The 19,914-nt window shown below is 41.3% G+C and overlaps 1 pseudogene; it reads left to right on the top strand.

The window, feature by feature from the left end:
• Nucleotides 1-3,282: 3,282 nt before the first annotated feature.
• The window catches only part of LOC114689060, a 42,030-nt pseudogene continuing 25,398 nt past the window's right edge, over nucleotides 3,283-19,914 (top strand).

Below are 19,914 nucleotides of genomic sequence, written 5' to 3'. Positions count from 1 at the left end.
CATTTCAATCTCTTGGCAATTAATAATAATAAGAAACGAAGTCTTCACAATAAGTTGAATACTTAAAGAGTTATGGTATAAAGAAGAATGCATCTATGAACACTATTGTTAACTAGTAGAATTTCATCAGTTGGCAGGTGAAAAACAACAAAACACAGCAGCATTAGTCAGAGACATTCTTACCGCAAAGCTATGCAGGAACAAATATAAATTATGATAATGACAGAAAGAAATGCCTCTGGCATGTTCTTCTTGTAACCACAAACTCTTACCTAAAATCAAGGAAATGGCACTGTGAAACTATATTGCTTTGGAGCCTGTCAATCTTCATGTTTCACCTAAAAGATAGATGTATCCATGCCACAATTCTCACAAAAAGACAGTGAACAGAAATAGAGAAAACATCAAGGAAAAGCCACCCATCAGCACTGTGGTCACTGCTCTTCCTTGGATGGCTCTGCTGAGGTATTTTGAGCTCAAAACAAGACTCAATTTGCCTCTGTGAAGGCTGTCTCAGAAAAAGGCCACAGCTCCTTGAATGCATAACAAGAAGGAGCTCCTTTTAAGAATCCCTGGCTGCTGTCTCCCTCAGGACTGTGACATCACTGAAGAGAATTCTATTCTTTTCTTTTCTTTAACCTGTTTTTAATTTTAGTTATGTGAATGTTTTGCCTGCACGTGTCTGTGCACAGTATCTATAGAGGCCAGAAGAAGGCAGGAGATGCCTGGGACTGGAGGCCAGTCAAATGGTTAGCTACCATGTGGGCTCTAAGAATAGAACCCGGGTCCTCTGTCACAATACCCATGGCTATTCATTGTAGAGCCATCTTTCTAGCCCCCCTTTTATTTAACATTTATTTTATTTAAAAGATATTATACCACATTACCCTCTCAGATACTTCCCTTCCCACTTCTTCCCTGTAAGTTATGTATGAATGAGTATGCTGAGATAGATGAAGACAACCTGCTGAGTCTGTTTTTTTTTTTTTTTTTTTTTTTTTAGCTTTATAAAATAATTGCTGACATCTTGGTAGGGAAGTCACCTTAACTAGCCCTGGCTGCTGTCTGTCTCAGGGCTGTGACATCACTGTGGAAAATTCCATTCTTTGCTTTTTCTGACTTTTAAAAAATGAAATTATCTGAGTGTTTTCCATGCACATGCACATGTCAGTGCACAGTACTTACAGAGGCCAGAAGAAGGCAGGAGATGCCCGGGATGGGAGTTACAGCAAATGGTTAACTACCATGTGGATTCTAAAAATGGAACCTGGGTCACCCATATATTTTCTTGTGTTGAAGGAGCAGTGGCCTTCCACTGAGCTGGCCTGCTTGGAGGCAAAAGCAGCTTCATTCTGAGGTTAATATAACCATCATAACCATTCATTTAAGAGCAGGGCAAACAGCTGTTAAGTGACTTTTCCTTGAAGTTCTCTGTATTTGTGTTCTATCTTTTCTGTCTGTGAGAATGGCATTGGTATAGTTATCTTTTAGATTGAACTTCAAGATTGACAGGTTGCATAGGCTCCAAAGCAATATTTTTTCACTGTGTCATTTATTGATTTTCAGCTAAGACCTTGTGGTATAAGATGAACATGTCAGAGGCATTTCTTTCCATCATTTTTATAATTTATATATATATTTCTGCATGACATTGCAGTAAGAATACTCCTAAATGTCTCTGCTTTTACATTGTGATCATGCTCTGAAGTGGATTTGTTTACTCACCTGTTTAGGAATAGGGATAATTCTACATGAACATTTCCGGACTTCCTAAGTGAAATCCACATGCTTCCTTTGTTTAGGAAAAGCATGCTTTCCTTGCCTCCTGCTGGAAAGAAATTCTTCTTTCTTGGCTGTTGTGATGGCTACTCTTACTAGTCAAACTGACTACTTCTGGAATCAACTAAAACCCAAAGAGTTTGGTATACCTGTGAGGGATTTTTTTTAATGTTTAGAAATTAAAAACCCGTCTTTAATCTTGATAACTTGAGGTGAAATCCACCTTCAGCTGCTTGGTGGCTGTGTACACCTTTAACCCAAGCACTCAGGAGGCAGAAACAGTTGGATTTTCCTGAGCTTGAGTCTGGCCTGGTCTACAGAATGAGTTCAGGGCTACACAGATAAACTCTGTCTCAAAAACACCAAAAAAAAAAAAAAAAAAAAAAAAAAAAAAAAAAAAAAAAATCAAGGGAAGTTTAAGAGCCACCTTTAATCTGGATTGCACCTCTGGTAGCAGCCAACATATATAAAGTATATGGAAGGAGCAAGCTCTCTTTCTCTCTCTTTGCCTCCTTGCCCTAGCACTGGCTACCAAGTTCATTCCTTTAACAGCATTAGAGCCTACTGCCTTGATATTTTGGTGTATACTGAAGACCAGCTGAGACATTCAGCCTCATGAACTGAACAACTACTGGACTCTTTAAATTTCCATTGGTAGGCAGCCATTGTTGGACTACCTGGACCACAGCTTGTAAGGCAGTCTATTAAATCAACTTTCTACATACATGGAGAGATTCATTCTACAAGTCCTGTTCATGCAGAGAACCTTGAATAATACAGTTGTGTTTGTTTGCACCTGTCCACTGAGGAAGATGTGCTGGCTAGCAATGGTGCTCATAACCGCATTCTTCCTAGCTCCATTAGTCTCTAAGTATTCAACTTTCCATGAAGAGTACTCTTTATTATTATTTAATTTGCAAACACTCTGCTCTGAATTTCAGGAATAAAACCCCTTAAGCAATGGAGCCATCATCCAGCTCTCTGATGAGAGAAAGACCTATTATTTTGTTTCTGATCTAGTTCCTGCTTTTCTTTCCCGGTTGTCTGAAGTCCTGTGACAAGTGGGTAAAAAGTGCATTCAATTCACCCTACCTCAGTGGGAAGCCACCTAACAATCTCCTTCTGTGTGCTTAAATCTCTCTAGTTGTTAATATTCTGAGTACCCTTCCACTTGTGTGACAGGGAATCACTACACCACACATAGTATAGTGGGCTGTACAAGCTAGCCAGCCACATTGTGTCCAGGAGGATGAAGGGGAAGTGCCTATGGAGAGCAGGAAGAGAGCAGGGTCTGCTATTAGAGCCAGGGACAGGTACTATTGAAATGCATCTCTCTGCTGGTTCAGAAAATGTCTGGGTCTGGGGTGGAAGGCTGGGTCAGGAATCTTTGTGCTGTATCTTTAAGCACAGTGTAACCATATGGGAGGTGCTCTTGTCACTCAGGCCTCACTAGCCAATCAGGCCCTCCCGGCGTCCTGCCTGTCAGAAATTGTTTAAGGTCCTTCCAGTCACCAGCTTCAGGCTTGGCTTTGAAAAGAAGCTGGCGCCAGTGGTTTTGTATGCTCTGCTGTGAGTGCTGCTTCAAGGAGCCGAGCAGAGAGCATGAGAGAGCTGGAAAACCACAACATGGTGAGTTAGGAGCCTATCCCCAGACTGGGAGGAGCAGCCAGTTGAGCTGTAGGAGCCAGTGTGGTGGGTCCCTCCCCTGGCTGGGTGGGAGCCCGTGGGTGGACGCAGAGTTCAGCATGTTTTTGCCTGGTTTTGCATGGTCCAGCATGGTCCTGCTGGTCCTGCATGCTCCAGTGTTGTTTTGCGTGGTCCTGCATGGTATTTGCAATTCCTGGGTCTGCTGGCAGCCTCTGTGTAACTTCACTCTGCAGGCTGCATCTGTGCAGAGCATTGGGAGTGGAACTGTACTTTGAAAAAATCTTGTTGTTGACATCACTGTGAAATGTCAGTGCCCTTAGTGTTTATGTTGTTGCTATGGAACAAAGATTTGCCGATTTCAGAGAGTCGTGGTCCCATGTTTTCCGTATCTTCCAGAAGTACTGTACTTTGAACTTTTACATTAGGTTTAGGATCCATTCTGTGGAGCTCATAAACAGTATCTCCTGTGTAAAGTGGCACTCCACCGCTCAACTGTGATGTAGAAAAGTAGAATTGATGGTAATAGAATTGATGGTACAAGGTAGTACCAGTTGTTAGGAGACATTAATTCACAAAGTAGAATTTAGGTAAGGGAGTGCTGCATCATGAATACCCCAAAGAGAACTAGTATGCTAACCATGCTGGTTAGAAATTAGTATGATAAGGTGTAATTGTTTGTTCCCCATGATTAACCAACCATATTCCCATAACCAAGGAGACAGCCCTGATATACAACCAGCAGAAAGTCCCATCCAAAAAAAAAAAAAAAAAAAAACCAGCCTCTAAATGCTACTCAAGGTACTCAAGGGACCATTACAGGGTCACAGCCAACATTAAGTCCTGGTGTGCAATAAAGGTATGTTAATTCTAGAACAGGAACATCTCCAGTCTTTTTGAAAAGCAGTTTTGAGTCAAGATCTTCTATGTTGATTGAGATGGACTTGAACCTTGTCTATAGCCACACAGGGCATTGCCCTTGTTATCTTCCTGACTGACCACCTAAATCTTAGATTATACATCTGCAGCACCACAGAGTTCTAAAATTGCCAGACTGAGTCACATAGTGGACTGTCCATTGCAGAACAGGGAAAGGATTTGGGTGTGGAGCGTGGATTCTCCCGCAGACCAGAAGAGGAGGAACAGTGTACTCTGTACACTGCAGGGGGAAACAGACTAGACAATAGCTTGATCACAGACTGAAGTTGAAGGCAGTGAGCTGCAGGGGTTTCTGTTACAAAGAAGGACTGATGGGGCAGGTGAGTGACTTTCTCTATAGTTTTCCTGCATGTATTAATCCTTTCCATGTGAATGAAGACAGACAGAATCGATGGGTATACAGTTTTGGGAAGATAGCTTGAACTGTTAAGTATTCAGTTCCCAAGTAGAGAACTCTCCTATGTAGATAAGTGCAATCCTGGTTGACACAGTTCACTCAGAGGTTTGAGACACAGGCCTTTGGCTGTAATTCCATGTGTTAGCTTACAATACTCAGTGGCTAACACTTTACCTGGGTCAAAGTCATACAGTCTCTTATTAATGGTATTCTCTTTACCAGGGTATTACCTCCTCCCTTTCATCATCAGTATACCTAAGTATCCTTCCAATTATTTTTATCATTATAAAACATCAATTATTTGTATCATTTTTAAAATTCATTTTCTTTAAATGCATTACTGTAATTTTTTTTTTACTATTTATCAATGTTTCCCAGTGTCAGAATTTCATTCCATTTTTTCTTTTTCTTTTTTTTAAAGATTTATTTATTTATTATGTATACAGAAGAGGGCACCAGATCTCATTACAGATGGTTGTGAGCCACCATGTGGTTGCTGGGAATTGAACTCAGGACCTCTGGAAGAGCAGTCAGTGCTCTTAACCGCTGAGCCATCTCTCCAGCCCTCATTCCATTTTTTCTTAATGCTACTTATTTATTTATTTATTCATTCATTCATTTATTTATCTATTTATATCAGTTTAGAGCAGTGGTTCTCAACATTGGAGATCATGGCTCCCTTGGGGAGATCAAATGACCCTATCACAGGACGACTGACCAAAGACCATCAGAAAGCACAGACAGATATTTATACTATAATCCCTAACAGTAGCAAAAATATAGTTATGAACTAACAGTGAAAATAATTTTATAGTTGGGGGGTCACCACATCACGAGGAACTATATTAAAGGGTCACAGCATTAGGTAGGTTGAGAATCCCAGGTTTAGATCAGTGTCTCTTGTAGCTCAGGCTTGCCTCATTATATAATGGAGAATTGCATTGAACACCTACTCTTGCCTCTGCTACTCAGTTCTGGAAAGACAGCCCTTAAACTCCTTCCAGGCTGAGCCTTGACTGGCTTGTGGGAAGGCAAAAATAGACGAGTGAATGAGTATCCTCCAACTTCTCTAGATTTTATTATGAATTTACAAATGAAGTGGGACCTGTGTATGAATTGAGTTCACTGGCCAACTGTAAAGCAGGTGTAGTCACAGCAGAGAAAGGGAAGGGCAAGGAAGATCATGAGAGCTTTCCTGCTGTGACTGTATTTGACATTAGCAAAGAGTAGTTAGGTAATCCATTTTAGATGATCAATAAATGTTCTGACCAGCCATTTCTTGAGTCCGCAGACCAGGCTATCTAGAACCTGGATAAAGAATTGAATTTTCATGGAACCAAATGACTATAGTTACACCAGTTCAAACTAAGTAGTAGAACTGGATAAAATGGTGTGGCCCTGCCTAATATGACTGTGTTTTCCAGGTTTAAGATATATACCCAGAGAGAAATGATATGCATAGTACTCAGTGTGATCTAATACAAATCCCTAGTTTCTGGAGCACATGGCCATGAAGCCTGTTTCAATATTTTTTTTTTGTTTTTGTTTTTCTTTTCTTTTTTTCCTTTTTTTTTTTGTATTTTTTTCCTTTTATTTTATTTTACAATACCATTCAGTTCTACATATCAGCCACAGGTTCCCCTGTTCTCCCCTTCCCACCCCTCCCCTTACCCCCATCCCACCCCCCATTCCCACCTCCTCCAGGGCAAAGCCTCCCCCGAGGATTGAGATCAACCTGGTAGACTCAGTCCAGGCAGGTCCAGTCCCCTCCCCCAGACTGAGCCAAGCATCCCTGCATAAGCCCCAGGTTTCAAACAGCCAACTCATGCAATGAGCACAGGACTCGGTCCCACTGCCTAGTTGCCTCCCAAACAGATCAAGCCAATCAACTGTCTCACCTATTCAGAGGGCCTGATCCAGTTGGGGGCCCCTCAGCCATTGGTTCATAGTTCATGTGTTTCCATTTTTGTGTTTGGCTATTTTTTTTCAATAATTGAGTAAAACTGAAATTTATTATAAGCCACAGTCGTCCTAGGGACCTCCATGCTATATATATAGCCTCCATGGTTCTATGGGTTGTGGTCTGATTGTTCTTTATTTTATATCTAGAATCTACTTATGAGTGAGTAATTACCATGACTGTCTTTCTGGGTTTGGGTTACCTCACTCAGGATGATTTTTTCTAGTTCCATCCATTTGCCTGCAAATTTCATGCTTTCATTGTTTTTTTTTTTTTTCTGCTGAGTAGTACTCCATTGTGTATATGTACCACATTTTTTTTTATCCATTCTTCCATTGATGGGCATCTAGGTTGTTTCCAGGTTCTAGCTATTACAAATAGTGCTGCTATGAACATAGCTGAGCATGTATCTTTATGGTATGAATCAGCATTCCTTGGGTATATGCCCAAGAGTGGGATGGCTGGGTCTTGAGGTAGTTCGATTCCTAATTTTCTGAGAAACCGCCATACTGATTTCCACAGTGGTTGTACAAGTTTACATTCCCACCAACAGTGGAGGAGTGTTCCCTTTGCTCCACATCCTCTCCAACATTGGCTGTCATTGGTGTTTTTGATCATAGCCATTCTGACAGGTGTAAGGTGGTATCTCAGAGTCGTTTTGATTTGCATTTCTCTGATGATTAAGGATGTTGAGCATTTCTTTAAATGTCTTTCAGCCATTTGTGATTCTTGTTTTGTGAATTCTCTGTTTAGCTCTTTAGCCCATTTTTAATTGGACTGTTCAGTATTTTGATGTCTAGTTTCTTGAGTTCTTTATATACTGTGGAGATCAATCCTCTGTCAGATGTGGGGTTGGTAAAGATCTTTTCCCATTCTGTTGGCTGTCTTTTTGTCTTATTGACTGTGTCTTTTGCCCTGCAAAAGCTTCTCAATTTCTAGAGGTCCCATTTATTAATTGTTGTGCTCAGGGTCTGTGCTGTTGGTGTTTTATTTAGGAAATGGTCTCCGGTGCCAATGCGTTCAAGAGTGCTTCCTACTTTCTTTTCTATTAAGTTTAGTGTAACTGGATTTATGTTCAGGTCTTTGATCCACTTGGACTTGAGTTTTGTGCATGGTGACAGATATGGATCTATTTGTAATCTTTTACATATTGAGATCCAGTTATGCCAGCACCATTTGTTGAAGATACTTTTTTTTTTTTTCCATTGTATAGTTTTGGCTCCTTTGTCAAAAACCAGGTGTTCATATGTGCGTGGATTAATGTCAGGGTCTTCAATTCGATTCCATTGGTCTGTATGTCGGTTTTTATACCAGTACCAAGTTTTTTTTTTGTTGTTGTTGTTTTCGAGACAGGGTTTCTCTGTGCTGGTTTGCGCCTTTCCTGGAACTCACTTGGTAGCCCAGGCTGGCCTCGAACTCACAGAGATCGGCTTGCCTCTGCCTCTCGAGTGCTGGGATTAAAGGCGTGCGCCACCACCGCCCGGCTCCAAGCTGCTTTTATTACTATAGCTCTATAGTAGAGTTTGAGGTCAGGGATGGTGATGCCTCCAAGGGTTGCTTTATCGTATAGGATTCTTTCAGCTATCCTGGGTCTTTTGTTTTTCCATATGAAGTTGAGTATTTTTCTTTCCAAGTCTGTGAAGAATTGTGTTGGGATTTTGATGGGGATTGCATTGAATCTGTAGATTGCTTTTGGTAAGATTGCCATTTTTACTATGTTAATCCTACCTATCCTTGAGCATGGGAGATCCTTCCATTTTCTGATATCTTCTTCAATTTCTTTCTTTAGAGATTTAAAGTTCTTATCAAAAAGGTCCTTCACTTGTTTAGTTAGTGTTATCCCAAGGTATTTTATATTATTTGTGGCTATTATAAAGGGTGATGTTTCTCTGACTTCTTTCTCAGTCCTTTTATCATTTGTGTATAGGAGGGCTACTGATTTTTTTGAGTTGATCTTGTATCCTGCCACTTTACTGAAGGAGTTTTTCAGCTGTAGGAGTTCCCTGGTAGAGTTTTTGGGGTCACTTATGTATACTATCATATCATCTGCAAATAGTGAAAGTTTGACTTCTTCCTTGCCAATTTGTATCCCTTTGATCTCCTTTTGTTGTCTTACTGTTTCAATATTTTTTAACAGAATTATTTGGGATTATAATTACATTATTTCTACTGTGTTATTTCCTGCCTCTAACCCCTTCCATAGACCCTTGTGTTTTAATCCATGGCCTCTTTGTGTTTATCAACAGGTATGGTTTGATTGTGACCTGTGTTTGGTTGCAGGACCTCCCAGCTATGAAGTACAGGGCTGGCTACACTGGACATTGAGTGTGTAATGGAATGTGTACACATAGGACCCTGTGCCTCGGAAGAGGAACAGGAAGTGTTCTGGGAGAGTGGAAGATTTTACTAAATGATAAATTTCTCAGATTAGGGTCCTGTCCAGCCTGCCATAGTGTGGAAGGACCAACCTGGGAGGGTTTTTGCTCTCTGAGTTGTTTGATCTCTGTTCATCCAGTAGGGTAACTGCTAATGTCCTAAAGCCCAGCTGGGTGGTCCTAGCTAATGGGGACTCTGGGAAGGCTTAACAATCAGGATTACCAATAGGAGGTAGTTTACAAGTTCTTTCCAGGATTCTCCTCTTGTTCTGCTGTAGGGAGCTGTAAGGAAGACCAAACACCATGCCATGGTGAGTGTGGGGGCCACTGTCCCCAGACTAGGAAGATCAGGTTGGCTGAGCTGTCAGAGCTGCTTGGTCTGGGATGGACCATGAGCTTGACTGAGGTTCTGTTTGTCCCTTTGTTGACCTGGGTAGTGGCCCTTGCCCTCTGAGCTTTGTTGAATGTGGATTCCCTGGGGACTGGGAGGCTTTGCCATCCTGGCATGGGAGACTGTGAGCTTGTAATATCACTGTCTCATGCTATGTAGTTGAGAATTACCTCATGCTATGTAATTGAAGCTTGCCTCATACTGTGTAACTGAGCATTGTTTTGAACACCTAATCCTGCCTCTGCTGCCCAGTGCTGGGTAGACAGTCCCATAAAACCTTCCATCTTGGCCTTGACTGGTCAGTGAGAAGGAAAACTAAACCAGGTAATGAATGACCTCCAATCTCTCTGGCTTTTAGGGGGGACTTATAGATGAAGAGGGACCTGTGCAAGAATTGAGTTCATAGAACAACTTTGAAGCTGGTAGTGTCACAGTGCAGAAAGGGAGAGTCAGAATGGAGGTTGAGAGCCTTCCTACTTCAACAGTAGTTGAGATTAGCAATGTGGAATTAGGTCATCAATTTTAGATGCTCCATAAATGTCCTGATTGACCATTTCTTATGGTCCACAGACAAGGACAATCAAGAATCTAGATAAAGGATTAACCTTATCATAAAACAAAATTGCTATAGTTACAGTAGTTCAACCAAAATAGATCTGGGTAAAATGATGTGGCCCTGCCTAACAGGATTTTTTTTTCTGGTTTGAGATGTAGTACCTTAGATAAAAGGTTTGAGAAATCTTTGATGTGCTCTTGTACAAATCTCTAGACTCTGGAGCACATGGCCATAAAGCCTGTTTCAACTTCTCAAAATAATTTTTTGAGATTATAACTGCATCATATCCACGTTCTCTTTCCTGTCTCCAAGCCCTACCATGACCCTCATCTTTTTCTAATTCACGGTCTGTATTTCTGTATCAACAGTTACACAGTAACAAGAGTTCCTGTGGAATGTGACCTGTGTTTGGCTGCAGGACTCCCAGCTAGGAGGCAATGGGTAGGCTGTACTCCACAATGAGTGTGCAATGGAATGTGCACACAAAAAAGACTTTGCTTTGGATGAGGAACAGGATGCATTCTAGGAGAGTTGAAGAATGTCTACTGAAATACATTCTTTCTCAACTAGCGTCCTATCTATTGGGTGTAAGGGCAGAGCTGGAAGGACTGTGCTGTCTGAGTCATTTGATCTCTGATCAAGCAGCAGGGTAACTGCTAATATTCTGAGGCCCAGATGGGTGGCCCTAGCCTTTGAGGTACTCTGGGAAGGCTTAGCAATGGGGAGTACCAGTGGCAGGTAGCTTGCAGGCTCTTCCCAGGCTTCTCCTCTGCTTCTGCTGTAGTCAGTTGTAAGGAAGGAGACAAGCTATACCATGGTGAGTGTAGGGTGTACAGAGAAGGTCTCCTGAGCTGTCATTTTTGCTGGCTTTGGACGGACCATGAGCCAGACTCTGCAGTCCTGGTATGTTAGGATATGATGCTTGTAATATTACTGTTCAGGGCACACACACAGGCAAGCTTTTGGGGTGTAGTGGGAAGACAGATTGGAAAACTGAAAATCTGGTTTCTGGAAGTTCTGAATATTGCATTGCACTTTCAGGATTGTCTTATAATTGTTTCAAGTAGTTTAGAAACTGGTAGAAAGATGGTGATGTAGATTGTCATTTAGCAATACATTATTAGAATGCTTCTAACTTTCTGCTACCATCAGCTGCAATGGTGTGTTTCAGTGATATTTACTTCCAGGGAAAAAAGGAGTTTTTGAGCTGCAGAGATTTCTCAGGTAGCATCTTGTTGGGCAGGTCAATAGGGCAGAATCCACATCTTTTACCATAATCCATGTGACAGGAAGCCGATTTTAAATTATTCTACTATGTCATTTTGAGATTGGGCATCAGTGGGGCTGTTTTTACCTGAAATCACAAGAAGGCAAAGGGACCGGGTGGTGGTGGTGGCAGCGGCGGTGGCCTCGGCGGCGGCCTCGGCAGCAGCGGCAGCAGCAGTGGCGGCGGCCTTTAATCCCAGCACTCGGGAGGCAGAGGCAGGCGGATCTCTGTGAGTTCGAGGCCAGCCTGGGCTACAGAGTGAGTTCCAGGAAAGGCACAAAGCTACACAGAGAAAACCCTGTCTCAAAAAACAAAACAAAAAAAGTTTTCATTTCCTTACTCTGATGCAGACTTATAGACAATCATCAATCATAGGAAACAAAATGGTGTCTAAGTGTTCCTAACAGACATCATTTTCTTTATCATAAGAGAATGAGATGCTTTTAGTAGTCAAAATTATTTTCTACAATGCTAAAACCCCAGAAGGCTTCAAGTGAATTGCTCTAATTTTGGTAGAACACCCTCCTCACACAACCCATTTTCTATTATTGGCAAAGGAGAGACGGTGTGTACAGGTGAGTGATGGCCAGAGATTTCTTACAGTTTGATTTTGATTAGAATCTTGTTGTTCATGTTTAAGGGTCTGTGATCTATTTTTGTAGGTATGCCTTTTCATCTCACTTTCCCCCCAGTGGTGCCATCTATGTTGTTAGTTTTATTGCCATCCATTTGCATTGTTGTTTCACTGGAAAATGATTGACCTTCACTAATTTTGTATTCAGAAAATTTCTTGTTATGATTTCCTTGAGTTTTTGTTGATTTGGGAAGTTTCTGTGGAGAGACAGTTTTAGTTTTCTCTTTTTGATCTTAGAGGCTTGCCTTGTCTTCCTGGCATATCTGTGTTTTCCAGTTTTTGGTATCTTCATGTTTGTGTTTTTGCTGCTTTGTGATTGGATGTAATTCATATTCCCTGCTTTGGATCTTTAAAACCTCATATATTATTGTCTGTTTTTCCTAATTAGCATGAGCTGTCAACATGACATAGCCTAGAGTCATCTGAGGGAACAGATGTGACTAGATCAGAATATTTGATTGCTGTGTCTGAGAGAGATCGTGTTGGTTATGACTGATGTTAGAAGTCTCTTCCACTGAGTTGGCCATATCGCTAAGCAAGTGGGCCTGGCCTGGGTAAGAGAGCTAGCTTAGCATAAGACTGACAAAGCAAGAAAGAGAGCTAGGAAGCAATGTTTCCTCATGTTCTGTCTTCATTTATTAGCTTGAGTTTCTGTCTTAAGCTCCCACAAGGATGGACTGTGATCTAGGGTATCAACCAAATAAACCTATTCATTACCTGAGTTGCTTTTGGTAAGAGAATTTAATCACAGCAACAGAGAAGAAAGTTGGAACAAAACATGGTACCTCAAATGTGATTTTCTTGCTGCAAAGGACTTGAAATTCTTAGGCCTGCCCTGACTATCCCGAATGGAATTGTTTTGTTGTTTTGCTATCTAGCCCAGGGAGGCCACTGATTTGTGGCAGTTCTCCTCCCAGGTTCAGAGTGCTGGGGTTATATGTCATGTACTCCTATCGATTGTAGAAAGTTAGTGCTAGATCAGAAGAGCTTGGTTTACTGCTTCTTGTAGACTTAGACTAGAAAGTGGTTCAGCCAATGAAAGCTGTTTAGCAGAGGCTGCAGAGACTGAGGACATTTGGTAACATCCATTGTGCCATTCACACAATTGGAGGGGGATTTCAAAACAAAAACTCAACAAATGTGGAGTACTGGTAACCAAATTTGGCTGCTTGTCAGGAACGCAAAAAGAGCTTATTCTAGCTTACTCAATGCCATGAGTTACTCTGAATCATAGCAGTTAGGAGATGTTGCCTAGAAAATGAAATTTTAAATAAAAATGATTTAATGTTGGTATTTGTAATTTGTAGCTCTAGAGAGTTTCACTGAAGGAGGAACTCTTCACACTAGATGGGTTATTTGCTAGTACACGTGTTCTGTATTTTTTAAAGTTCAAGGACATTACCTGCCTATGCTAATCGATGGTATTATAATTTGTATGTGTCTTAAATTGCCAACTATGTCCTGTGGCAAAGGCATCTAGCTAATGCTTAGCACTAGAGAAGTTTAAAGTCGGTGTTAGCAACTGCATAGACTGGTGGATATAGTAAATTGGGTAATTGTAGCCACTATTTTTTTAGATAAAATTATTTTAAGCACTAAAATCTCCCCACTCATGAAGTTGACCTAAGATGTTTCAATAGTAAACCTGAGTTACTTCTTCTATGTTTGAAAAAATAATCACACACAACAGTATATTTGCACTGACTTTAGGTGTCAGCAATTACTTTATTAAGCTTATTTATATGTATTTGTAAGATCTTGAGGTGCTTCTTCAGGTCAAAGCACTTTGTTGTACAAGTGCAATAAGATTGTTCCTGAGAACCCATGGTAGAGAGAACCAAGTCCTGAAAATTGTCTATTGACAACTACACATGAGGCCTAGCATGTATGTATGTTTGTGCATCAGACACCCACATTACACACCCCTTTCTCTCTTTTACACACACAAATATATACACAACATACGCATAACACACACACACCACATACACTCATACATACACACACTACTCAAACACACAGACACAATAAAACCAGTACACACGTACATACAAATACATGCAAAAACATAGACACAAACACACTCACAAAAACAAATAGACACACATCACCTAAACCACACACATTACACACAAATATGCAAACACACACACACACAAAATAAACTTTCAAGAACAGTATTAGTATTTAAAGAACATAGGATATGCGTTGAATAAATTTACACAAGATTGCATTTTTTTCTTCAGATTTTATTCTTTATTGTATGACATAACAGCATATTTGGAAAAGTTCTGACTTCATAGAACAAGTCTTTCCTGGTAGCCATAAAATATATTTTGGCAAAGTATGATACTTGGAATATTTTGGCTCCTATGAGGAGAGAATACATCAAATATTTTTTGCACTTAATATTAATGGTTTAGAAGAATCATTTTGAATCTTTATCATTACCAAAAAAGTCTGTACTGTGGGAGACACTGACATTTTAAAGACTCTTTAGGCTTAAGTAATAAAGGACTTTAATATTTTGATGTAACAAAAATAGACCTTGTTTTGATTTTTTTTTGACACATTCTTTCTATGTAGCCCTGGCTGTTCTGGAACTTACATGTAAATGTAATGCCCAAGTGTGAGCACCCCCCTCCTCCCGCCCCCCAAAAAGACTGCCCAGGAGTCAACTTCTGACTTAAGAACAAAAGGTTTCCTTTATTCTGGCCTAGGCAGGGACCTCCCTGACACCACTTTACAGTAAGTGAAAAGAGGGAAGGTCCCGAGCACTCACTTTAAGGGGTTTAGATAGGAAAGATTCACATACAGAATGCTGCATATTTCGGGATTGGGCAAAGGGGGCTAGGGGTAAGGTAAGCATAAGGTTAATAATGGCTAACAGGATTCAGGGGATCTACAGAGTCATAAATTTTTACTCCCTATGTCCTGCTTTTGTGGACACATTCAGATTTATTGGTGCAGTCCTACTCACTCTTGAGTTCAGCTTCTGGTCAGTTGCGCCCATTACTCCTCATACCTTGTTTTGCCAAGTCCAGGATATATAGATTTATTGTCCCAGCCTTATCTTTCCAATAGGTTCAACTTCTGGTCAGTTCAAAAACCACTGGTTAGCAAATACCTCTAGAGGAAGAGGGGGAAGGGAAAGGAACACCTCTCAAGATGGCTACTAATTTCTCCCTTTCTTAGACCAGGATGACCTTGAATCATAGACAGATAGATCCTCCTGCCTCTGATTCCCAAGTGCTAGGGATGAAAACTTACACCAGCATGCCTACCTTTGTTTTAGGTTCTTTGAAATAGTCTCAATATGTATTGTTGGTGGGCCTGGTATTGCTGAGTAGAGCAGGCTGGCTTCAAGCTCAGAGATCTGCTTGTCTCTGACTCCAGAGCCTGGGGATTAAAGTACATGCTGCTACACCTGGTTGAGATCTTTTTTATATGACCACTAAATGTCAATGTTGGTTGTACTTTGAGAAAGTAGAATAACACATGGTGGGCTAAAAATTTTGAGCCAGACTTACTTATTTCATGACCTGGTCTTTAGTAGCCTAAGGTGGTTTTTAATTCCATATTCACCTGAGGATGATCATGTTTTCATGCTCTTACCCCCACATAAGTCACTGTCCAGCTTATGATTTAAACATATAAACTGTGAAAATGTTGCTCCCTTTTTCATACTGCATAGGTTTGGTTCAGAGTTGAAGTATAATCTTGCTTTTCATTCAGATCTGTGTGATTTCTGTTTTTTGTTTTTTATTTTTCCTTTTTGGCCCATATATACACAAATTAGTTCTAAATCATCATTATTACTCAACTTTCCTTTTAAAAAGCTTGTTTTCTTTTAAAATTAGGATTTTTTGCATATCTTACATTCTCCATTATTCTAAGTAATTTTCATCTTGGAATGAAACCCAGGCAGGCTTCATGCTAGGCAGTTAGTTGCTCTACTATTCAGCTGCTCCTTTCCTTAGACAGTTGTTTGATATTCGAAAATATTTTTTCCTTGGTATATAAATAGACCAAGCCCTTTGCTTGATAAATCTTTTATATTAGTTTTTATTTCATCTGTGGGTTTTCTCACAGTAGGATAATTGTGCTAATAGATGACTTAATTTTTAAGGCATCTTTTGTTTCATGTATTCAATCTTTGAACAAAGACTCATTCTTTTCTTGTGGATAGTATTGAGACTAGGTGTAAGAAAGTATTTTTCTTTTTGTTACAAAGCCTACAAACATTTTAGCTAAACTACATTTGCCCTGTTTTTAAATTTTTAATTAGTGAATTAATCAATATGTCTGAGATAGTTTTCCTGGGTGGCTTTCCTGGAGTTCATCTACGTAGACCAGGTTGGTCTCACACTTGGGGTAATCCTACTACTTTCCAAGAGCTGGGATTACAGGCGTGTGCCCAGTACAGTATCATTTATCTTCCAGTTATTTTCTACCCTAATATATGTCTAAATTAATGATTGTGCATTGCAGCAAATATGACATCTGCTAACAAATGTAGCTATTACTTACAGATAGACAATCGTTGGTCTGGACGTTCCTTGTTCTTTAGTTGGGAGTTTGGATTTTCTATTTTAGATTACTTAAATTCAGGATACATTTTCCGACCTATGGAAGTATGGAGATATTATGTGTGTTTCAGTGAAGCTATTATTACTTTTCTATAGCAGTAACAATGTACCAGGAATGTCCAAACAAATACAAATTAAGGAATACGTTTTCCTTCAGTTCCAGACTATGTTCTTCTAGGCCACTGAGAACAGGTTGTGCCCTCACAGAACTATTGTTGATATTATGAATTGTCGCTGTTTCTGTAGATTGTGGTTTTGGTCTGTTGGAAGGAGCTGTGGTAATTGCAGGTAGAATGACAAAGAATGGGCAAACGGCTGACAACATATCAGGAGAGGAAGTGGCAGAGAAGAGTACTGTGGGCTGGAGGGTGGATCTGCGGGGTTAGTGTAATGAAGGTTGTATCTTCTTATGCTGATGGTTATCATACAAGGTTCACACTCCCGATTCCTAACTAAGGTCACAAGCTTCTGTCCCCAAGGCTGCTCACCTGTGCCAAGGGTGTCAGCTGAAGACCAGGTGCAGCCTCAACAGAAATTTATTTCCAGGGTCAGGATCCTGGGGAAACTTTCCAGATGCAGGGTAGAGCAAGGTAGTGTCTCTTCATACATACAGAGCAGTGCATTGCTCTTGATTTCTGCTTATATACTGTCCAGTGGGTGTCATGGGGCTCTAGCACTGTGTCTGCTGGGGTGAGTGATGTCACTGGCTTCAGCCTATCAGGTGCAGCCTTGGGTGTAGTGGGGTTATTGACTAAGCTATGTTTTCAGGTATAAAAGACATCTTTTACTATGCTCATTACAATCAGGCTTCTGATTCACTTATACATTTTACCATGAATAACAAATAATATACCAAGAAGCCTTGGAATTAATAATGATATGGCTTTTTATTAGGCACCTGAAAAATGGGAAAAATAAAAGTTTAACCTGTACAAGTTATTGGAAGCAATGTTTTTAAAACAGGCATCTCAAAAAATATACCTGATATTAATAAAGTGCCTTACTAGCCTCTGTGTCCAATTTGATGACAAGGAGCAACCTTACCATTATTTCTCCATTGGGCTAAATGGAAGCTGAATCCTTCCTGTAATCTATCATGGGGCCTTAGTGGGCCCACCCAAAATTTCAGTCTAATAAATTATGGTGTAGAAACAAACTTATACTTCGGACACCTAGTTCTGCCTCTGCTGCCAAATGCTGGGAAGACAGTCCTGCATCTCGTTTCAGGCAGGGTTTTGACTGGCAGTGAGAAGGAAAAACAGACAAGTTAATGGGTGTCCTTCAACCTCTCTGGCTTTTACTGGGAACATACAAATGGAGAGGGTCCTTTTCAAAAACTCAGTTCATTGAACAGCTTTGAATGTGGTGTAGTTTGACAGTGCAGAAATGGAGAGGCAGAAAGGAGCACGGAAGAAGCTTTACAGCTGGTCCTTGAGTAGTCAGTGAGAAGGCAAATTAGACCCGTGACTGAGTGTCCTCCACTACCTCTGGCCTTTCCTGGGCACTTACAGATGAAGAGGGACCTGTGCAAGGACTGAGTTCCCTGGCAACACTGGAGCAGGTGCAGTGACAGTGCAGACGGGGTTGGGGGACAGCAGGAGGGTGAGGGCCTTCCTGATGTGACCGCAGTGGAGATTAGCAGTGGGTTGTCACGTCATCAATTTTAGGTGATCATAAGTGTCCGACTGATGATGTGTTGGGATCCACAGACCAGGGCAATAAAGAATCTGAATGAAGGACTGACCTTATCATGAAATTATATTACTGCCCTTATACTAGTTCAACCAAAATTGAAGATCTGGGTAGAATGTTGTGGCCCTGACTAACAGGACTGTGATTTTTTCTGGTTTCCGATGTCCAGCCTGAGAGGAAAGGTGTGAGTAATCCTTGGTGTGCTATCTTACAAATCCCTAGTCTCTGGAGCACATGGACACGAAGCCTATTTCAACTTTTTAAAATAATTCTTTGAGAGACAGGCCCGGCGGCAGAGACAAGCAGACGCAGGTAGGCCTGCGGCGGGGGCCCGTGGAGGTAGACGGGCCCAGCAGCAGCCCGCTGAGGTAGACGTGCCCAGCAACGGCAGCCGACAGGGACATTCAGGCCCGGCAGCAGCCGGCAGAGACATTCAGGCCCAGCGGCGGTCCACAGAGGTAGACAGGCCTGGCAGCGGAGACAAGCAGACGCAGGTAGGCCTGTGGCGGCGGCCTGTGGAGGTAGTCGGGCCCAGCAGCGGCCCGCTGAGGTAAACGGGCCCGGTGGCAAAGGCCGACAGGGACACTCAGTCCCGGCTGCAGCCTGCAGAGACATTCAGGCCAGGTGGCGGCCTCCAGAGGCAGACAGACCCAGCGGCAGCTGACAGGGACATACAGGCCCGGCGGCGGCGGACTGCAGAGGTAAACAGGCCCAGGGATGGAGACAAGCAGACGCAGCTTGGAACAGGGACGCCCCTAACTCCAACATCTGGGGAAGAAGCTATCTCGGAGGGTCAGAACCAGAACGAATCTGAACACTCCGTCTGAGGACAACCCAGGGCCCAGCTGCTGATCTTGTGAAACCCAACAACTTGGAGGTGTTGGTGAGACTGCCCTGCTCAGCTGAAACCCTTCTGGGAGAGGATTCAGATGCCTACAGTTTAAAGTCTGAAGAAACAAGATCAGCTGAGGAGTTGACAAATGAAAAAAACGTAACCTGGGAACACAGAAGAAGGCGCTACCCAGACACCAAACCAGATCACCAGAATCATAAGTATATAATTCACCGATCGAAATCAACTGCCCCTGAAGAAATAGCCCAATAGCACCAATTTAACCAAGAACCACTACTAAACCAAGACTAAAAATTAGAGCAAGAGAGGCACTCTCAGACACAGACACCACCTGCACCTCACAGAGGAAGAGATGAGTAGACGCCAGTGCAAAAATACAGGCAACAACATAAAGACCTATATGGCAACATCAGAACCTAGTGATTCTACACCTGCAAGACCTAAACATACCATGACAGAAGAAACAGAAGAAATCAACCCTAAAAATGACATTAAGAAGATGATAGAGACCCTTAAAGAAGAAATAAAACATTCCCTCAATGAGGAAATAAAAACTTTCCTTAAAGAAGAATTGAAAAACTACCTTAAAGAGGAAATAAAAACTTTCCTTAAAGAGGAAATAAAAAACTCCCTTAAAGAGGAAATAAAAACTTCCCTTAAAGAGGAAATGAAAAACTCCATTAAAGAGGAAATAAAAAACTCCCTTAAAGAAATGGAAGAAAAAACGAACAAAAAATGGGAAGAAATCAAATCAAGCCAAGAAAAAGCAATTAAACAGATGAAAGAAACATTCCAAGATCTGAAAAATGAATTTGAGACAATAAAGAAAACACATGCT

Source organism: Peromyscus leucopus, chromosome 23 (genome assembly GCF_004664715.2).
Source record: "Peromyscus leucopus breed LL Stock chromosome 23, UCI_PerLeu_2.1, whole genome shotgun sequence".
Classification (NCBI taxonomy): domain Eukaryota; kingdom Metazoa; phylum Chordata; class Mammalia; order Rodentia; family Cricetidae; genus Peromyscus; species Peromyscus leucopus.
This window is presented reverse-complemented; position numbering and strand designations above follow the sequence as displayed.